This window comes from Rhinatrema bivittatum, chromosome 7 (genome assembly GCF_901001135.1).
Source record: "Rhinatrema bivittatum chromosome 7, aRhiBiv1.1, whole genome shotgun sequence".
In the NCBI taxonomy this organism is placed as follows: Eukaryota; Metazoa; Chordata; class Amphibia; order Gymnophiona; family Rhinatrematidae; genus Rhinatrema; species Rhinatrema bivittatum.
Window position 1 is genome coordinate 295,088,263 of NC_042621.1, and position 22,747 is coordinate 295,111,009.

The 22,747-nt window shown below is 42.6% G+C and overlaps 1 protein-coding gene across 1 annotated transcript in view; it reads left to right on the plus strand.

Annotated features, from left to right (window-relative positions):
- Positions 1–22,747, plus strand: part of NHLRC2 (NHL repeat containing 2) — a 167,858-nt gene that overhangs the window by 6,600 nt on the left and 138,511 nt on the right. The window lies entirely within an intron of this gene.

Sequence of the window (22,747 nt, forward strand, 5' to 3'; positions counted from 1 at the left end):
AAGATTCAGTTTTTGACCGTGGCCAGGCTGGGCTTGTCTTCCGCCATGGCAGGGTGGAATCTGCTGCAGCCAGGCTGGGTGTGTTTTCGGCCATGGCAGTTTGGGTTATGCCACAGCCAAGCTGGGCCTCTCTTCCTCTATCCCTGCGGTGGTTAGGGTACCCCTCAGCTGAGAGCACCCCCGGGCAACCGCCCAGCTGGCCCACCCCAAAAATCAGCCTTGGTTTCTAGATCCGATTCTGTTCAACATTTTCATGAATGATATTCCAGAGGGGGTTATCAGAAGAGATTTATCTCTTATAGACACTAAGATCTTCAACAGCAGACGCTCTTGATGGAGTAGACAAAATGAAGAGTGATCCTAGAAAGCTCAACGAGTGGTCAAGTGCTTGGCATGTAAGAATAAGTTCAAACCAGTGCAACATATAATGCATCTGAGGTACAGAAATCCAAGAGAGCAGTGAATGATGGGGGTGAGAAACTGATGTGTGCCAGTCAGAAATGAGATCTTGGGGGGATCATATCCAGTGAACAAAAGGTAAACAAGGTGATAAGGCAGCAGCCGTAATCAGAGGAATGCTAGAGTGGTCTGACCCAGTCTGGCATGTTCTTACAAGAAGACCAGCAGACAAAAAGTCAGTGTTTTCTATGGATATTCTTACATCAGTCGGTTAGAAAGGGAGACCAGACTGATGGCTTAGTTCAGTCAACCTTGATATGTTTAAATGGTGGCTTAGTGGTCATGGAGGAGGAGATGCAAGTGAATAACCTGAGTTCTTGTCAGGGCCGGATTTCACATTTATGAACAGTTGGCACATGCCTTGGGGTTGCCTGCAGCGTGGGTTAAAAGCGGGTAAGGTAAGCCTGCTAAACAGAAATTAGAGACAAATCAGTGATACTATTGAATGGTAAGTTTGGAAGGGGAGCCCCCCTCTTCCTTCCTTCCCCCAGTGAGAGGTGAGCACTGAAGCTCCCGTGCCTGCGGGTGCATGAGATGTAAATCTGGCCCTGCTTCGAGCCCGTGCCATGTCCTGGTCCATGTTGAATTTTGCATTATTGTATGGCCAGCATACACAGGATCCTTTAGCGCATCAAGGGAAACTCCCCGGTTTCTGCAATAGACAGCAATACATTACTGATAATAGCCAGGTTAGTTTGCATAAGTTTGATACCCTAAAACCCAGACCTGTTGGGCTCTGAAGACTTAAATTTAGGAACCACTTGTCTAAGAAAACTATTTTAAAGACAGAGAATATTTTACAATTAGGGCTTCAGTTTTTAGGTTTAACAGAGAAAACAAAATCCCCGATGTAAAAAGCTGAAGTAGGTGTTATTGAGTAAACGTCAAAAAAAATATCACTTCCTCTAACACTCTCTCACACCTCCGCCCATGCCTACTTTGGGTCCTCCACTCTAGTTTTGTGGCTTTTATGCGCTGACAGTTCCTCAGCTGTGCAAGTCTGGTTTGTTTGTTTTTTTCAGCAGCTGTTGAGTCTCCTCCTCCCTTCCACTGGCTCCACTGCACTGCGGTTCCCAATGGTGAGCACTGGAGTTGGTAATAAGAGGGCAGAATAAGTACAGGTGGGAGGAAGTTGAGGAAAGGCTGCTAGGTGGGGAGCTGGGGGGTCAGGCCTGGATTTAAGCAGAAGCTGTTGCCTCCTCTGCCAAATTTCAAAGGCACCATCAGATCCCTATATTTGGGAGCTGTTTACTGTTCCAGCCCCTCCCTTTCATGCAGCATGAAGGGAACAGGAGAGCAGGAAGAAGAGCATTTGTTTTCTGCTCTGAGGTGTCTCTGCTGCCTTTGCCTCCTCCCCTTCTGTGTCAAAAGAAAGCATATGGGGAGGAACAGGAGGTGAGGTTTTCAATAGAGAGAGGGTAGAATTGTGCTCTGTCACTAACTGATAAAGCTAGACAAGAAAAAAATAATAATACAAAACTGTTTTCTGCTGCTCTTCTGTTTTGGGGGTTGCTGGAATTCTAACTTAAGAACATAAGAAATTGCCATGCTGGGTCAGACCAAGGGTCCATCAAGCCCAGCATCCTGTTTCCAACAGAGGCCAATCCAGGCCACAGGAACCTGGCAATTATCCAAACATCAAGAAGATCCCATGCTACTGATGCAATTAATAGCAGTGGCTATTACCTAAATAAACTTGATTAATAGCGGTTAATGTGCTTCTCCTCCAAGAACTTATCCAAACCTTTTTTGACCCCCATCTACACTAACTGCACTAACCACATCCTCTGGAAACAAATTCCAGAGCTTAATTGTGTGTTGAATAAAAAAAATTTTCTCCGATTAGTCTTAAATGTGCTGTTTGCTAACTTCATGTAATGCCCCCTGGTCCTTCTATTATCCGAAAGTGTAAATAACCGATTCACATCTACTCGTTCAAGACCTCTCATGATCTTAAAGACCTCTATCATATCCCCCCTCAGCCGTCTCTTCTCCAAGCTGAATAGCCCTTACCTCTTCAGCCTTTCCTCATAGGGGAGCTATTCCATCCCCTTTATTATTTTGGTTGCCCTTCTCTGTACCTTCTCCATCACAACTATATCTGTTTTGAGATGCGGTGACCAGAACTGTACACAGTATTCAAGTTGCGGTCTCACCATGGAGCGATACAGAGGCATTATGACATTTTCCGTTTTATTAACCATTCCCTTCCTAATAATTCCTAACATTCTGTTTGCTTTTTTGACTGCTGCGGCACACTGAGCCGACAATTTTAAAGTATTATCCACTATGATGCCTAGATCTTTTTCCTGGGTGATAGTTCCTAATATGGAACCTAACATCATGTAACTACAGCAAGGGTTATTTTTCCCTATATGCAACACTTTGCACTTGTCCACATTAAATTTCATCTGCCATTTGGATGCACAATCTTCCAGTCTTGCAAGGTCCTCCTGTAATGTATCACAATCTGCTTGTGATTTAACTACTCTGAATAATTTTGTATCATCTGCAAATTTGATAACCTCGCTGGTCGTATTCCTTTCCAGATCATTTATAAATAGGTGGAATTATATTTGCTAAGTTGTTATTCATAATTCCAAGTGTGTAATTTAAGGGAGGAACTCAGAATACTATTTGCACTAGAGATTTGGGGGTGCTTAGAATCTATAGCATAGTTGGAGCCAGTTTTTGCAAGCACGTGTTATATCTGGCTGTTTTTTGAGCAGTATACCACAGTCCTGCTTCTGCTATAGCATGAAGTCTAAAATTCTAACTGCTATCTGCAGTTAAAATGGAGCTCATACATCTAAGAGAAGAATTGTCTAGGTTTCAATTAAACTCCTCTTCCTTGAGCCATTCAGAATCTCACCCCCATTTCGCACAGAGGTTGCAGAAACCCAGGAGAAAATAGATTACAGTGGGCTCGGGTAGAACAAGACATGTGACAAACAGGCATCTACCTTCCCCAACTTTACAGCATCCTGTGCATCAACCACCACTCCCACACAGATGTCAGATATCCAAAAGTCAAAAACCCAAGAACAAATGGAGAATAAGACTGCCAGAATAAGACCTGTGATGATACCCACTCTCCTCAGTGTTACCCATCCATGCAATGGAGGATGAAGAAAACTCTGAAATAGATGTTGAAGTGATTTCTAAATGAAGTCACCCAATGCACCCAGAAGCGCTGCAACACAATCAAATGTCATAAAAGAAAAAGTCTTCTGCTGGGAGACTCGATCATCAGAGGAACCAATTTGGGAGCATAGTTTGATGGTGACACAAGTTAAATGCAATCCAGGATCCTCAGCAAGTAGAAATACAAACCAGATAGTCCAAGTCATTAAAGAAGAAGTAAAAACTTTGATATCAGTGATATTATCCATCAGGGGACCAATGACCTCAATAGAAATGATATCCATGAAGTACAAAAAGATTTCCAAAATCTAGGCAAGATGATAAGACACACTACAGAGACTATTGCCTTTTCAGAAGTATTACCTGTTCATGGAAAGGGAAATGAGAAGCTATGCCATATAAATAATTTCAATTCCTGGCTCAAAGCCTGGTGAATGGAAAATGGTTTTGGATACATCGGAGGCTGGGGTCGTGTATGGAGCAGTAGAAGGCTTTATGGTAAGGATGGCCTACATTTGTCTGTAGCAGGACGGAGGATGCTAAGTGAGAAATTCAGATCATATATTATCAGACATTTAAACTAAAGAATGGGGGTGGCAGGAGATGGCCAATGAAATTGACGTCACCTCCGAGCAATACAGAAAGTGGGAGAAGAAAATAACAAAATCAATCAGCTCAAAAAAGCAGAAAATGTGCCTAGGAACTGCAACAAATCAAGGGAGAATAATTGGAAGGCTATGACTACAAATGCTCTTAGTTTGGGCAATAAAATCCCAGACCTGCAGGCCCTAATGGTGGAGACAGACCTGGACATTGTTGGTTCATGGATTCTCATGATTGGATATGGCTACACCGGACTATAACTTGTTAAGGAAGGACAGAGTGGACAGAAAAGGAGGAGGAGCATCTCTTTATGTCAAAAACAATATCCAAGCAACTGAACTGCAAGGAATGTGGGGTAGAGAAGAAGCATTATGGGCAGTCCTAAAAAAATATGAGGGTACATCCATTTTTACAGGAGTGGTTTACAGGCCTCTGACTCAGAAGAAATTGGCAGAGATCTGGTCAAAGACATCCAAAAGTTGGGAAAGAAGAGAGAAATGTTGATTGTTGAAGACTTTAATCTGCTGGATGTAGATTGGAGAATCCCTTCTGCGAAATCTAGCAGAAGTAGAGAGAGAAGGGATGCCTGCAAGGGTCTCTCTTCAAACAAATGGTATAACTCCTTCAATGAGGGAAGGAGTTATACTTGACCTAATGCTCACTAACGGAGATAATGTCTCTAGTGTCCAGATGGGTGCCCACCTCAGCACCAGTGATCATCAAACAGTATGATTTGACATCAGAAATGGAATAAAGAGAAGTAACACAGACTCGAGTTTTGCATTTCAAAAATGTAGACATTGTTAAGATGGGGAAGTACCTGGAGACAGAACTAGAAGACTGGGAGAAAATGGGAGATGTGGAACAACAGTGGGCCAAACTAAAAGGAGCAATCACCAAAAGCAACAAATCTATATGTTAGAAGAGTAATCAAAATCTGGTTCTCAAAGGAGGTGGCTGATAAAATAAAGGCAAAAAGAGCAGCGTTAAAGAACTTTAAAGGATCCCAAAAAGAGGAACACAGGGAAGAATATCTGGTGAAACTGAGGGAGACGAAGAAAGTAATCAAGAAAGCAAAAAGTCAGGCAGAAGAAGGAATTGCCAAAGAGATAAAGCGAGGTGACAAAACATTTTTCAGATACATCAGAGAAAGAAGAAAGGTCCAAAGTGGAACAGTGAAGTTGGAAGGTGACAAGGATCAATATGTGTGGAGAGAAATGAAGACAAGGTGGAAATATTAAACAAACACTTCAGTTTGGTGTTCACTAAAGAAGACCCTGGAGAAGGACTGTTACTAGTTAACAAGACTGGATGGGGGTGGAGTAGACAAATTTCCGTTTACATAAGAGAACATATGGGAAGAGCTAGGAAAACTGAAAGTGAACAAAGCCATGGGGCCTGATGAGATTCATCCTAGGATCCTGAGGGAGCTCAGAGATGTGCTGGCGGCTCCGCTGCATGACATGTTCAATAGATCCCTGGAAATGGGAGTGGTGCCGAGTGATTGGAGAAGAGCGGTGGTGGTCCCGCTTCCCAAGAGTGGGAGCAGAGAGGAGGCTGGAAATCATAGGCTGGTTAGCCTCACCTCAGTGGTAGGAAAATTGATGGAGACTTAGAAAATAGCCACTGCTATTACTAGCATCAGTAGCGTGGAATATACTTAGTTTTTGGGTACTTGCCAGGTACTTGTAGCCTGGATTGGCCACTGTTGGAAACAGGATGCTGGGCTTGATGGACCCTTGGTCTGACCCAGTATGGCAATTTCTTATGTTCTTATGAAGGAAAGTTTAGTGAACTATCTACAGTCAGGAGGATTGCTGGACCTGAGGCAGCATGGATTCACCAGGGGAAGGGCCTGTCTGTCAGATCTGATTGACTTTTTTTATTGGGTGACTAAAGAATTAGATCAAGGAAGAGCGCTCAATGACATATACTTGGATTTCAGTAAAGCTTTTGATACGGTCCTGCATAGAAGGCTTATGAATAAAATGAGCAGCTTGGGAGTGAGTGCCAAGGTGGTGGCGTGGATCACAAACTGGTTGACAGAAGACAATGTGTGATGGTAAATGGAAGCTACTCTGAATAAAGAACAGTGTTAAGCGGAGTGCCACAAGGATCAGTGTTGGGACTGGTCTTGTTCAATATCTTTGTGAGCGACATTGCGGAAGGGACAGATGGTAAAGTTTGTCTTTTATACTAAGATCTGCAAAAGAGTGGACCCGCCGGAATGAGTAGAGAGAATGAAATGTGATTTAAGGAAGCTTGAATGGTGGTCAAAGATATGGCAGCTGGGATTCAATGCCAAGAAGTGCAGACATGCATCTGGGGTGAAGTATCCTGAATGAGCTGTATGTCTTTGGGGGTGAAGGGCTGTTGTGCACAGAGCAAGAGAGTGACCTTGGGGTGATAGTGTCTAGCAATCTAAAGATGGTGAAGCAGTGTGACAAGGCGATAGCTAAAGCCAGAAGAATGCTGGGCTGCATAGAGAGAGGAATAATCAGTAAAAAAAAAAAAAAAGGAGGTGATGATGCCCTTGTACAGTTCCTTGGTGAGGCCTCACCTGGAGTACTGTGTTCAGTTTTGGAGACCATATGTCAAAAGAGAGAGAGACAGGATGGAGGTGGTCCAGAGAAGGGTTTCAAAAATGGTAGTGGTGGGGAGTCTCCATCAAATGACTTATGAGGAGAGGTTGAAGGACCTAAATATGTACACCCTGGAGGAGAGGAGGTGCAGGGGAGATAGGAAACAGTCCTTCAGATACCTGAAAGGTTTTAATGATGCACAATCATCAAACCTTCTCTGTTGGAAAGAAATCAGTAGAAATAGGGGTAACAAAATGAAACTTTAGGGAGGACGACTAAGAACCAACATCAGGAAATATTTCTTCATGGAGAGGGTGGTGGATGCCTGGAATGTCTTTCCAAAGAAGGTGGTTAAGACAAAAACAGTGAAAGATTTCAAAGGGGCATGGGACGAACCCTGTGGATCCCTAAAGGCTGAAGAATAGAAATGAAGAAAGAGCACATGGGGTAACTTAATGGTGTGGTGGTTACTACCCTTAACCATCAAGCCTTCATACTGTTGATACATCTCATTATTGCTCTCTGCTTTAATGGCAGGAGAAAAGACAAAAAGGAGAATTCATTTCACACTGCAACCATGAAGACATGAACTTTATGGTCTGGGAAAACAAATAAGCATGAGGGTAACTTGCTGGTGCGGCTGTTACTACCCTTAACCAATAAGTCTTATACTTGTGTTGTAACTCCTACATTGCTCTCTGCTTCAGCGGCAAGAGATAAAGGGGAACTGGACTCAGACAGAAACCAGCAAGGGCCCTGACTTTAACAGTTTGGGAAAATAAGTATTTGGGGGGGGGGGGGGGGTAACTTGCACGGCAGTTGCTACCCACCTGATGATCCCCCATTTGGTCCTTTTCTGCCGTCATTTCTATGTTTCTATATTTCTATGAGGGCTGGAACAGACACAGTTCCCAGGACTTGGGATTCAACTGAAGGAAAAATGGGGGGAGGGGGTTGGAAAGAGGAAGAAGACAAGCCAAGGACATGCAAGTGATGTATTAAGGACGAGGGAAGGAGAGGACTGACATCAGGGAGTGGTGAAGGGGGAGAATGCCGGGATCCTCGCTGGAGGAGGGGGACGGAAGAAATGCATTTATTTATTTCTTATATACCAAACACTCAAGATACCAGACCTGTCCAGAGCAGCGTACAACATGATCAAAATACAGAATCCTCCAACAAATTAAAAATAAAATTTTGAATAGTTTTGTATTATCTGCAAATTTGTTCCCTTTTCCAGATCTTTTATAAATATGTTAAACAGCACAGGTCAGCACTAATGACCTTTCTCCATTTGGAAAACAGACCATTTAGTCTTACTCTCTCTTTCCAGCCTTTTAACCAGTTACCTGTCCACACTAGGGCATTGCCTCTTATCCCATGACTTTGTCATTTCCTGAGGACTCTCTAATGGGGGACTACCAGATGCCTTCCAGAGGTCCACATACACTATATCATCCAGCTCACCCTTATCTGCGTGTTTGTTTACGCCTTCCTCTTCCTAAAACCAGGTTGACAATTCCCCATTATGCCATGTCTATCTATGTATATGGCCGTGAGTGTGTTTTTAACAATGGTTTCTACCACTTTGCCCAGCACTGACGTGAGGCTCACCGGTCTATAGTTTCCTGGATCACCCTGAAGCCCCCTTTTTTTTTTTAAATTGGTGTCATATTTGCCACCTTCCAGTCCTGACATGATCTTTGTAATTGAAAACTTTTAAGCATTAATTTTTCTATGTATCTAATAAAGTTGTCATCCACTTTTCCCTTTCCTGAGTCATTTGAGGATGTTGGATTTTATACGCAGAACCTTCTCTGCATTCATTTCTCTTAGCTAGCCCAGTAATAAACGGCACCTCTTATTGTATGAGTCTCCCATGAAAGCTTTTCACTTATTGCATATGTGTGGAATACCTTCCGTCGCAGATGTCTGTCCTGTTGAGGCAGCTTGTGTCTCTTATTTGCTGTAAAAATTAATTTTGCAGTGAAGAGGCTGAGGGAATTAGTAGAAATAACATTGGGGCATCAGGTAAAACGGTGCTGAGATTCCAGGAGATGTTAGCAGCGGGCTGCAGCATCCCCCACACCTGCTCTCTCCGATAGCTTGTCAGAGGCTGAGCCATCTATTGAGTACTATTTCAGAAGAATGAGGAGTTGTGTGCTCTTTGGGATGGATCTCGATGGACCGCTCCAGTGCTTTGGAGGCTTTCTGAGTCCTGGGTTTGGTTTTTGAGCGCCTCCTCTCTGGCTACTGCTTCTCGAGCTGGTCAAGGATGGGCGGGTTGCAGAGACAGAACATCTCGGTCCTTGCACAGATGGTGACGCCGAGAGGCCAGACCTGCCCTGTTCATGCCCTGGGCTTTAGAACGAGCTGCGGTGTCTGACCTCCTGGCTTCATCTCGTCAGCCTGAGGGCTGGGCTGGATGGGAGGCTCATGGCGCTGTAGCCCAGCAGAGGCTAGGACTGATCTGAGCAGGAGACAACTGTCAGGCCAAGGAAAATGAAAGAGGCTGCACATCAACAAACAGCTCTGGGAGTCTTTTGAATTCTGCAGAGCAGCGGTTGCATAAAGATGATAAAACACATAAAAATAGATTTTATTTAAAATAATGTCAAACAAACGAGCTGTTTGTGCAGTTTGACATTTCAGTGGATTAGATTCCTTCTTTTGGCACATAAAATAGAAAAGATTACTTTACATTTCAGGAACTATGATTTGAAGAAATGCTTTTGTTTGGATTGGGTCATTTCTGATCTATATTCAGATAACACAGTCATTTTAAATGCTTTATTAGGATTTTTATTACCTTACTGTTTGCATATGGGCTTTTTTTTTTTTTGTATATCTTTTTATTGGTGTTTCATAATATCACAAACCATATTGTACAGTAAAGGGTTGAGACTGTTGAGCATATCAGTACAGTACATGGTAGAAGCGTCTGAACAATAGGGTTTGATATGAAATATATACAGGGGAAGAGAACAGGCTAACAGCAGATAAGTAATATTAACTTTCGTCTTGTAACGTGCATGGCAAAAGGCTGCCAACGGTGGTAAACAGCTATAAGAACAGTGTAAATATACCTCCCGAAAACAGTGCAATATATTATAAAAATGTGTAAAAATAGACAAAGTATAAAAATGCAACACCTGTTTAGTCCCAACTTGCCAATACGGTGAACTCTTTACCCTAACCCCCCCCCCCCTCCCCTTCTTCACAGTGCAAAGTGATATTATTTGAAAGGAATGATAACAGGTCATCACAGACATACGGAAAAGGGTCTGCAAAACTCTTAAAGTAGAGTATATAATAGATCAGAAATATTGTGTAGCCACGTTCCTACTCAGAAATGATATCCATGAAGGTCCCTTGGGCATGATATTCCATGAACGGTTTCCAAAGGGCTAAAGTGGACTATTTCCGTCCTTCACTCTTCGTGTTAGCTGTCATTTGCTCAAAGGTCGCCAACTTAATCATTTTTTGTACCCACTGGTTGTAATGTGGGGTCAGTTTAGAGGTCCAATTTGCCAAAATGGTTTGTTTAGCTAGCAAGCCAGCTTTATCCATTAATTGTGCTACTAAAGGGTCCAGGTCAAGAGATGGGAACATTGCACTACCCAGGAGCCAGAATGTGGGATGCAAGGGAAGTGAACAGTTGGAGAGTTTTGAGCAATGACTTTGGATAGCCAACCAGAAAGACTGAATCTTCACACAAGACCAAAAACTATGGAAATAATCTTCAGTGTCTTATCTCACATTTCATGCATTTGGGGGTGGAATTAAGCCTCATCCGATAGGCAAGATCAGAAGTACAATACAGTTTCCAAATAAATTTAAATTGCATTTCTCATAGGTTTACATTTTCAGAAATAGTTCTAATATTTAGAAGGTAACATTTGGCCATGTCAGGGGTGATGGCCATTTCTGGTATTCCTCTCCACCGGTCGCAAATGGTCTGACAGGAGGTAGAACTTAGGCGACCCTGTAACAAACTAGAAAAAGAGGAACACGAGAACCACATGGGTTTGTCTATGCCTAAAATACATTCTACACGATCTCTGTAGATAGTTGGTATGGAGAGGAATCCAGTGGAGTGAATATAATGCCTTAGTTGTAAATAAGCGTAGAAATCATGTTTAGGTAGGTCGAATTTGGCTTGGAGTTCAGAAAAGCTATACAGGTGTGCCGTAGCTGGTTGGATCACTTGAGAAACCAAAATCAAACCATGAGATGCCCAAGTTTGGAAAACAGTTTTGCCTAGCCCTGGGGGAAAGTTAGGGTTAGCACAAATTGGTATGAGAGGGGTCTCTGGCTGTAAAGGTCCGATAATCTTACAAAAATGAGCCCAGGCCTTCCTGCCAGAGTCAACCAGTAGGAACCGGTTGCAGTCCAGTGGTAAGCTGTGTGTGTTTATCTGCAGCAACACAGCTGGAGAAGCGCCGTGTAAGCTACCTTGCAAGAAGGCTGTTGGGGAGAAGTATTCGGTGCCTAACAACCAATCCCTAATGTGATGTAACATACAAGCTAAATTGTAGCTACGGAAATCTGGACATGCTAAGCCCCCTTCTCCCGGCGCTTGCGTAAGGTATTTTAGAGCTAGCCTTGATCTCTTCCCTTTCCATAAAAACCTTCTGATGTCTCCATTCAACTGAGACAGGTCTTTGCGTATTAGCCAAACTGGGAGCATTTGTAACAGATATAACCATTTTGGCAACTCCATCATTTTTAGAAGGTGGACTCGTCCATTCAAAGAGAGTGGCAGTTCTTGCCATTGTTGAAGCCTTCTTTTAGTCTTTTGTAGCATGGGTTGGATATTTATGTTATAGATGGTATCAAGCCCCTTGGGAACTAAGACTCCTAAATATTTTATAGGCCCTAGGGCCCACTTTAATGGAAAAGACGGCCCCCAAATATGTTGAAGATTACCATAGATTTCCAGGGCTTCGGATTTGTCCGTGTTTATTTTAAGACCAGAAAAACTGCCATAGGAAAGTTGGTGCAAGAGGACTTTCGGTAATGCTTGTTGCGGGCATGTAAGAAAAATTAGTATATCATCAGCAAATGCTGCAATTTTAAAAACTTGTCCTTTACAATTTAAACCAGGGATCTGTGCATCTTGAGCGATAAATCGTAATAATGGGTCGATTGCCAAGATATATAGTAGGGGGGACAGGGGGCAACCCTGTCGTACCCATCTTTTGGGGGTAAAGGCCTTTGAAAGAAGGCCATTCCATTCGCTAGTATATGTGACGTCGGTTGATGTCATACATTTCTCTGTTATATCAACAAAGGACCTTGAAAACCAAACCTTTTACGTACTGAAAATAAATAACCCCAGGAGACCCTGTTGAATGCTTTTTCGGAGTCTAAGCTCACAGCCGTAGCAGGGATTTGGTGTAATTGACAATACTGAATGGCTGTGAGCAGTTTAGCTATATGTGAACTCGAGGAATGTCCCTTGACAAAGCCCACCTGGTGGGGAGAAATAAGGGCAGGTAAGACTAAGCTCATGCGGGTTGCTAAAACATTCGCTAAAAGTTTAAGGTCACATTTCAAAAGGGAGATTGGTCGATAGGTCGCTGGTAATCCTGGATCCTTACCAGGTTTAGGAAGAACAGTAATATATGCTTTATTGAAATCAGAAGGGAGCCTACCGATGGATAGGGCATTGAGATAGAAAGAGTGTAACGAATCTACTATCCTATTTCCAAGTATTTTGAAAAAAATCGTATGTGAACCCATCTGGTCCGGGCGCTTTCCCCGATTTACTTTTGTTTCTAACCGCCAGGATTTCTAACTTTGTGATAGGGGCATTTAGTTTTTCACGCTTCGAGTCTGTTAAGCTAGGGAGGTGAATGTTGCGGAAGAATTCATCTTCTTCAGTAGGCCCCCCGTCCTATCTTCCGTGTATAGGTGTGTGTAGAACATTCGCATTATTTCACCTATCTCTTCTCCTTTGTGTACCCAATTGCCTTGTGGTGACCTTAGTTTTTCTATATAGGTTTTTGACTGGCGAAGTCTAACCATGTTAGCTAGCGTCTTCCCTGACTTATTGCCAAAGCGGAAAAAAGAGTGTTCTTTATAATGTAAAGATTTAATAGCTCTTTGTTGCAGTAAAGCTTGAAGATATTTTGCCCAATGGGCTTGGGACGGTGTTTGTATGAGGGCTAGCTTGTCCGTCTTGAGTTGTTAGTCCAGATGTAATATGTCCGCATTCAGAGTCTTATTCCTATGGTGTAAAAAGGATATTATCTCCCCTCGTATGACTGTTTTCCCTGTTTGCCAAAACAGTTCCGGGTCACTTTGGTGCTGGTGATTAAACTCCTGAAACTGTGCCCATTTGTGTTTTAAGTAATTTTGGAAATTTCTGTCATCTTTCATATAAGTTGGAAATTTCCACCAGTTATTTTGGGGAACGTTGCCATCCCAATTAATGTCTGCCCATATTAAGGCATGGTCAGATACGCCAGGTGTACCTGTACTTATAGAAGTAATAAAGGGAAACAGGTTTACTGAACCCAGTATGTAGTCTATACGGGAAAGCGTACCATGGGCTTTAGATACATGGGTGTAATCTCATTCCTCAAAGTGTAACACTCTCCAGTAATCCAAAAAATTTAGTTTTTGGCATACGTGGGGAATGTTTGTTTTATGAGTTGGCTTAAGCAGTGTGGGTTTATTGTTGGATCGGTCCAATAAGGGGTCATGTACAGTATTGAAGTCTCCCACTAGCAGCTGTTCCCCCACCCCATGAACAGTAAGGAGATTAATGATTTTCGTGAAAAATGATGGGGAAGGGGAGTTGGGTCCGTAGACATTACCAATGGTTATATCTTTCCCATTCAGTTTTCCTATTATAACAATGAACCGTCTCTCTGGATCAACTAGTTCTTTTGTCAACTGAAAGGAGAGACTTTTATGAATCAACATTGCTACTCCTGCTTTTTTCCCCACTGCAGCAGAGAAAAAACATTGGCCTACCCAGTCTCTTCTGAGCTTCGCGCTTTCTACTGCTGTGAGATGTGTTTCCTGAATACAAGCAATTTGTGCTTTCGACCTTTTGAAAAATTGCAGTACCTTAGTTCTTTTGACAGGGTGTCCTAAACCATTAACATTTAAATTGGCTAGTTTCATAGTAGACTTACCAGGGAGCTCTGAATTGAATTACCATGTAAAATGATTATCCGAAGAAAATAGTGGGTTCCCCAGCCTGAACCCACCATCAGAAGAAAAACAAAAATGGACTCTGCCCCATCTCGTACCCATGCCTGTTTCAAGCCTAGTAATCCATTATATAAAGTAACCGTATTTGTACATGAATTCCCTCCCCAATCCCCCTCCCACCCCAGCTCCATCCCTTCGATTATTTAGATGTCTCATTTTATTCCTTTACACACAAGGAAGCAAAATAAGTGGGGGGTACGTTTAGATGCGTCGTGCCCTGCCCTCCATGTAAAAAATATACAACATGCTGAAAAAAAGAGTTTTGTAATTAGCAAAACGCACACAATAATATTGAAAAGAGAACCCATACTTGTAGCAATAGAAATTTCTCGGTATCCTCCCCGAGAGCTCACCTTCACAGTTTCTGGCTGTTTTACCCTAGGAAAGAAAAAAAAACCCCAAGAACTGCAGAGATCCATAGTTTTGAAAGGTTGGGTGCTCACCGTCCATGGTTTTAACTCTTTTAGTTCTCTCCCAAGGACAGTCTCATAGTCCATGTCCGGAGTCTCTTATGTCTTGACGATAGGACTCCGTGGCATAAGTCCAGTTTGGCACGTGCCGTAACCGATCACCGTTATTCTTCTGTTGTAGAGTGTAGTTTTACCACCTACTGTCTTTCCTTTGTTCTGCAGCCGGGATAAGCTGTACCAAAATACTGTGTAAAGGTGAACTTTTCCAGCCGATGGCTTCCGTTTCTAAGGAAGCTAGGAATCTTCACGATCCGATGGTAGTGATGAACTGTTTCGCCGGAGCTACCTCAGTAAAGATGTGTTCTTTACCCCCGTGCCGGAATTTCAATATAGCTGGATAAGCAAGTTGAAATTTAATATTTTTGTTGTACAAGTCCGTACACACGGGGCTGAACTGTTTTCTCTTCTGGGCGAGGGCTGCTGAAAAATCCTGGAACAGGTGTATTTCTGCACCTTTGTACTTCACTGCAGCATGCGCTCTGTAAGCCTGCATTATTTTTTGTTTCTGAGCCCAGTTTAATAATTTAGCAATTATGAGCCAGGGTCTCTAGTCTCCTTCCTTACGTCTCCCAAGTCGGTGTGCCCTCTCTATATGGAAGGAAGGCCGCATGTCAGTTAAATCCAAGGCCTCTAGGAGCCATGTTTCTAGCATCTCCTCCGGGAAGCCTGCCAAGCGGATGTTATTGCGGCGTGCTCTGTTCTCTAAATCGTCTATTTTGTCCGACTGGGGTAAGAACAACTTGCTCCAGCTCTTTTAACTTGGTTTGTGTTGTAAGATGTTCATCCTCGATAGTAGAAACCCGCTCCTCCACCAAGGTTAGTTGCGGATGTATTTCAGCGAAGGAATCTTTGAGCTCTTTAAATTGTGCGGACAGCTCATTAAATCTGCCGTCTAATGCTGCCACGACGGCATTTGTGACATTTATTGTGAGTTCATTTGAATTTGGGCTTATCGCCGGGGAACTAGGCGTAGACGGTCTCGCTGGGGTGTCCGCCATTTTAGACCCCGTCTCAGCCAGTTTGTCTTTTTTTCCACCCATCAGAGGCATGGTGTTTGTGCCTTTCAGCATAAAATGATCAATAGACATTTGATCTTTGTTACCTTTTGAGAAAATTCGCCGTTTAGTGTTCAGATGAAGGGGATTATAGCCGATGATAGGAGGGCGAGGCACAGAGCCCGGGCTAAGAGCGTCCGCTTGGCATCACCGCATCACGTGACCCCATATGGGCCTTTTTAATTATGTAATGTATGTGTAAGCCAGCTGTTTTTATGCCTGTAATACCTTCCCCGAACATGGGAGGGACAGGATACAAACACAATAAAATAAAATAAATTCAAAAATCCCTCCATGCCTTACTTGGCCAGGAAGAAATGCACTTACTGTGCACTCCTCTCCGCCACCTTAAAGTCTCTCTCCTCTCCCCCTGCATTCCTCTCTTCTCCCTCCCCTCTCCATGCTTTGCAGCCTGCTCTCCTCCTTCATTCTCCCTTCTCCCGTGGACCCTGACGGAGGCTGAAATTGCTTTGCTGGCAGCTGATTGGGCAGAAGACACTGTCTCCTCCTCCCAGGCCTGTCTTGCCAGCTATCAAAGTCCAGACAGTGGAGAGACTGCCTGATATCTGTTTCTGGTAAAAAGCTGAACTTTACCTTGTTTTCTCTCCGGGAGAGTCGGACGCTGGGTTCCCCACGACGTCACAGGGAGGCGCCGGAAGATCAGCTATAAATTGCGCCTTCCCTTGAGACTACTCAGAGACTGCCTGATATCTGTTTCTGGTAAAAAGCTGAACTTTACCTTGTTTTCTCTCCGGGAGAGTCGGACGCTGGGTTCCCCACGACGTCACAGGGAGGCGCCGGAAGACCAGCTATAAATTGCGCCTTCCCTTGAGACTACTCAGAGACTGCCTGATATCTGTTTCTGGTAAAAAGCTGAACTTTACCTTGTTTTCTCTCCGGGAGAGTCAGACGCTGGGTTCCCCACGACGTCACAGGGAGGCGCCGGAAGACCAGCTATAATTTGCACCTCCCCTATGGCGCGTCGCCGAACCGGTGCATTGCCGAAGCCGCGTGCGCCCCTTGGGCGCGCGCAACTTTGCCCAACTTCGCCCAAATTTGCCTGAATTTGATTGAGTTAGAAATAGCAAGATTGCATTTTGATTTTCTTATTTTATCAGGTTTAAAGGAACTGCATCATAAACAAAAGTTTTTGACTTTCTCATTCCATCATGCCTGCTAAGAGGAAGGGGAAAATACGGGTTTACCCCCCAGACCCTGTGCACTCCACCTCATCGCAGCAGGAAATTCAAACATTTTTGATTCAGCTGGAAAAAAAGAATGCCGATGATCCAGGTGTAGCTTCCTTGGTAGGAGATACAGGAAGCTCTTTGGAGGAGGCCTCTTTAAGCCCGGATGTTAGACCTCCCCCGGTCCAACGCTCTAACGAGGAACAGTTTGCCCAACCATTCATCCCAGAGAAGGTTGATGTGGAAAGGCAGGAGGGAACAAGTTCCTCGAATTTTGAAGAACTTGAGTGATTGTCAACAAGGCCTGAAAAAGTAACCCTTGAGGCAATCTGGGATGCGGTCAAAAGTGTGAGTACTGCAGTAATAAGATTGGAGAAAAAGGTGGACTCAATGTCATTGGACTATCAAAAGAATGTACAAGCTAATTTGGAAAAACATGATGTCATATCTAGAAAAGTTAAAGAAAATGAAGATAAAATACAGTCGTTACAGAAATTAAATTTAATGATTATAAAAGATCAGTTAGCATCATCCCATCGGTTAGAATTATTGGAGAATAGATCTCGTCATCTTAATATTAGAATAACAAACTTTCCTCAGGTTCTAGGCGAGTCTCCATACACATCTCTTAAAAAATATCTTAGAGAAGTATTGTCCTATTCAGAAGAAGAACTTCCTTCTGTTAATACGTGTCATTTTTTCCTTAAAAGAGCTGCAATTCCAGCCAATCTTACAAATTTTTTAGAAGACGCGACCCTAGAAGTGATACATAGGAATACTCTACTGGTTTCATTTATAGTTGTTAAAGACATAGGTATTTTAATGAAAAAATATTTTCAAAAATTTCCAACTTCTTTTCATGGTCAGACAGTTAAAATATACCTGGATTTGGCCCCCATCACAAGGACAAAGCGTAGAGAATTTCTTCTTTTAAAACAAAAAGTGATTTCATTAGGTTTTTCCTTTTTTCTACGCTACCCTTGTAGATGCGAGATCAAAAAAGGGGAATATGAATATGTCTTTTTTCAAATTGAGCAACTCCAAAAAATTTCTAGAGGCTCAACAACCCGCTGCATCAACTCCAGTGCCTATTGATATACCATCTGTCGAGTTGTTACAGGGTTCTGAGAATACATCTTGTGGCTGATAAAATATCCAGCTTGATATGTAAGCTTGAAAATGTGAAGGATTATCCTGGTTAATATCTCCTAAATTTATCCTGATGTTCCTTTACAGTCTCTATTGTTTTCTTATGAAAATTTGCTTAAATTCTAATTTTAGATATACAATATATAATTTGTAACTTTTCTGGAATGGAAAGGAAAAAGAAGGATTTAAGTGGAATTTATTTGAATGTTTCTGTATATTTGAAATGTGAAAATTTAGAAATAAAGAATTTAAAAAAAAAAAAAAAAAAAAAAAAGTCCAGACAGTGGATTTTCTAAACCATGGATATTTTAATATCTTTGGATGAGGTCTTGTGGATAAGAAATGTAAAGATAGATAAGTATAGATTAAGGAGGCTAATGAGAGAACTGGAAGACAGCAGGAGTTATCACAACCAGTTTAATGGGAGACCTGAATTTAGCTTTAATAATCTTCTTTAAAAAAAAAAGTGTTTTCACAGTGGGGAAAAAGGTAAACAGTGGAGTGCCTCAGGGATCTGTACTTGGACCAGTGCTTTTCAATATATTTATAAATGATCTGGAAAGGAATTCGACGAGTGAGGTTATCAAATTTGCGGATGATACAAAACTATTCAGAATAGTTAAATCTGAAGCAGATTGTGATACATTACAGTAGGACCTTAAAAGCCTGGAAGATTGGGCATCCAGATGGCAGATGAAATTTAATATAGATATAGGGAAAAATAACCCTTGCTGTAGTTACATGATGTTAGGTTTCATATTAGGAGCTACCACCCAGGAAAAAGATCTAGGCATCATAGTGGATAATACATTAAAATCGTCGGCTCAGTGTTCTGTGGCAATTAAAAAAAAAAAAAAAAAAAAAAAGTGAACATAAGAACATAGGGGCGGATTTTCCAAGGGTTATGTGCGTAACATACACGCATAACCCTTTAAAACCCCTCCTGCGTGTGCCGAGCCTATTTTGCATAGGCTCGGCGACGCGCACAAGCCCCGGGACGTGCGAATGTCCTGGGGCTTGATAAAGGGGGCGGGGGCGGGGTCGGAGCCTCCAGGCACAGCGGCCATTTGCCACTGTGCTCGGGATCACAGGCTGGCTGTCATCCGGTGCGCATAACCTACGCCTGCCCGGTGGCAGGCGCAACTTAGAAGTTAAAGGTAAGGGGGGGTTTAGGTAGGGGAAGGGAGGGGAAGGTGGGGGGGCGGAATGAAAGTTTTCTCGGAGGGAATGGAGGAAGGCTGAGCGGCTCAGCGCGAGCAAGGTGCACAAGTGTGCACCACCTTGTGCGCGCCAACCCTGAATTTTATAACATGCGCGCGGCTGCGCACTCATGTTATAAAATTGGGCATAGAATTGTGCACGCCGGGTTGCGCGCACAAATCTACACCTGCGCGTATGTTTTAATATCTGGCCCATAAGAAATTGCCATACTGGGTCAGATCAAGGGTCCATCAAGCCCAGCATCCTGTATCCAACAGAGGCCAAACCAGGCCACAAGAACCTGGCAATTACCCAAACACTAAGAAGATTCCATGCTACTGATGCAATTAATGTTCATCAACCAACCTCTTCCCTTCAATAATAATTCTATAACATATACCAATACAAGGGATGCTTGTGTCCTGGTATTACTTATGTACGGTGGCTATTGTTCAAGGACAGCCAATTTTATGGGTGTCCTTCTTTTTAGCCCCGTCTATTAATCTTTATTATCCAAAATTCAATGTAGATTTTCTATTTTGTCTTTTTCTTTTTTATCTAAAAGATCCCCTTATCTCCCCGTTTTATGAGGCGACCCGCTACTTGTTTGTCTGAGACGGATGTCCTGATAAGTATTGACAAACAAGTAGCGGGTCGCCTCATAAAACGGGGAGATAAGGGGATCTTTTTAGATAAAAAAGAAAAAGACAAAATAGAAAATCTACATTGAATTTTGGATAATAAAGATTAATAGACGGGGCTAAAAAGAAGGACACCCATAAAATTGGCTGTCCTTGAACAATAGCCACCGTACATAAGTAAAACCAGGACACAAGCATCCCTTGTATTGGTATATGTTATAGACTGATGCAATTAATAGCAGTGGCTATTCCCTAAGTAAACTTGATTAATAGCCGTTAATGGACTTCTCCTCCAAGAACTTATCCAAACCTTTACTGAACCCGGCTACACTAACTGCACTAACCACATCCTCTGGCAACAAATTCCAGAGCTTTATTGTGCGTTGAGTGAAAAATAATTTTTTCCAATTAATCTTAAATGTGCTACTTGCTAACTTCATGGAATGCCCCCTAGTCCTAAGAACATAAGAAAATGCCATACTGGGTCAGACCAAGGGTCCATCAAGCCCAGCATTCTGTTTCCAACAGTGGCCAATCCAGGCCATAAGAACCTGGCAAGTACCCTTCTATTATCTGATTCACATCTACTCGTTCAAGACCTCTCATGATGTTAAAGGCCTCTATCATATCCCCCCTCAGCCGTCTCTTCTCCAAGCTGAACAGCCCTAACCTCTTCAGCCTTTCCTCATAGGGGAGCTGTTCCATCCCCTTTATCATTTTGGTTGCCTACTCTGTACCTTCTCCATCACAACTATGGGGCAGATTTTAAAAGCCCTGCGCGCGTAAATCTGGCTGGATTTACACGCGCATGGGGGTTACGCGCGTCGAGCCTATTTTGCATGTTTATTAACCCCTTCAAAAAAAATGAAGCAGATTTGTTAGGCAAGACTTCCATTGGGTAAATCCATGCTGACTGTGTTCCATTAAACAATGTTTTTCTATATGCTCTACGATTTTGATCTTTTGAATCATTACCACTATTTTTCCCAGAACTGAAGTCAGGCTTACTGTATAGTTTCCCGGATCACTCCTGGAGTCCTTTTTAAATATTGGGGTTACATTGGCCACCCTCCAGTCTTCAGGTACAATGGATGATTTTAATGATAGGTTACAAATTTTAACTAATAGATCAGAAATTTCATTTTTGAGTTCCTTCGGTACTCTAGGATGCATACCATCTGGTCCGGGTGATTTGCTACTCTTTAGTTTGTTAATCTAGCCTACTATATCTTCCAGGTTCACAGTGATTTCGTTCAGTTCGTCTGACTCATCTTCCTTGAAAACCATCTCCGGAACTGGTATCTCCCCAACATCCTCATTAGTAAACATGGAAGCAAAGAATTCATGTAGTCTTTCTGCAATGGCCTTATCTTCCCTAAGAGCCCCTTTAACCCCTCGGTCATCTAATGGTCCAACCGACTCCCTCACAGGTTTCTTGCTTCGAATATATTTTAAAAAGTTTTAATTATGAGTTTCTGCCTCTAATGCCAACTTCATTTCAAATTCTTTCTTCACCTGTCTTATCATTGTCTTACATTTAACTTGACAATGCTTATGCTTTATCCTATTTAGTGACTCACAGACTCATTCTCTATCTGTTGACTCATGGGAAGGGTCTGTCTGCCATACAAAAACGTTTAATCAGGACAGAACTACACAGTGCCACCCTATTGGAATATTTAAAACATCAACGTAGTCCCCGTGGATTAAGGATTCTTAAGGGAACGTAAGGTTTATTGTGAATACCCTGAATTCTTGGAGAAATGATCTGCAATTCTTAATAAATGTGCAATGGAACTTATGTTGTTAATTGTGGAACAAGCCAAAAAAAGCTGAAGGGATTAAGGGAACAATCCGCTGCGATGCTTGAGAATTTGAAGAAGGATTCTGTCCTTTATATTTTTGATACTTCACTTAAGGATTTTCAGCGTTCCATGGAGAAGTTTCGGGGGGGAATTAAAGCTTTTAAAATCAAGACATTTCGCAGAGATGAAGAGGACTACAAAAAGGGTCCTATTTATCCTTGGTTGTCTGAAGTTAAAGTTGTTAAAAAAAAAAAAAAAAAAAAAGTAACATTCACCTCGTACGCCGATGGATCATCTGGAAGCAATGAAGATAGTCCTCCCAATCCACCTTTTTTCGGACGCCCTCCGTGCAGAGGGTGCCCTCCTCAGGGCTGTCACCGAGTTGGTCGAACATGCGACACAGAGTGGGGAACGTCTGTGGACGCGATCACAGATTCCACTGTGATCAACAGTAACAATAGCAAGGTGAGCAAGTGTATTATGTTTAATATTTCTGGATGCTCACCAACTGAAATACAAGACCAAGTGTTGAGTAAGGGGTTATCCTTTGTGCCTACACCTGCACATGATTCTTTTTTATTTCGCTATCAAATTTTTCAAATTTATGAGGACTTTGCAATGTAAATTATTTTTTGAGAACTCACTGGTGAAGAATCCCTCTGAATGGAACCCTCCGGGACCTATGGACTCGGTGTTGTAGACTTTTCAGAAAAAAAGTCTTATGTGATATAGGTAAGCTTGAAGGGCCGTCATCTTGGAGAGGACATAATTTATCCTATTGTGAAAGAAAAGCCCTTAAGGAACTTCAACAACGTAAAGACATCGTTATTAAGCCGGCGGGTAAAGGTGGAGGCATGGCTATAATGAATACGCCATAATTTGAGGGGGAGGTCCAACAACCGCTGAGCGAATTCTGAATATCATATTGTCTCTCCAAGGTGCAAGTTCTGTGTGCAGTTCTGTTCCTTGCATCTCAAACAAAGACATAGCAGAATCAGAGAAGGGCAAGGAAAATGATAAAGGGGATGGAACGGCTCCCTGATAGGTTAGGGCTCTTCAGCTTGCAGAAGAGACGGCTGAGGGAAACATGGTCTCTCTTTATATATAATCTGCTAGCTTTGTGTGTTGGTCACTTTGCCAGTCACGCTCAGAATATATTGGTGCTGCTGAGGAAATCCACGCTGCCTTTTCAGGCCCTTTTAACAATTTATTCCATGTATGTATT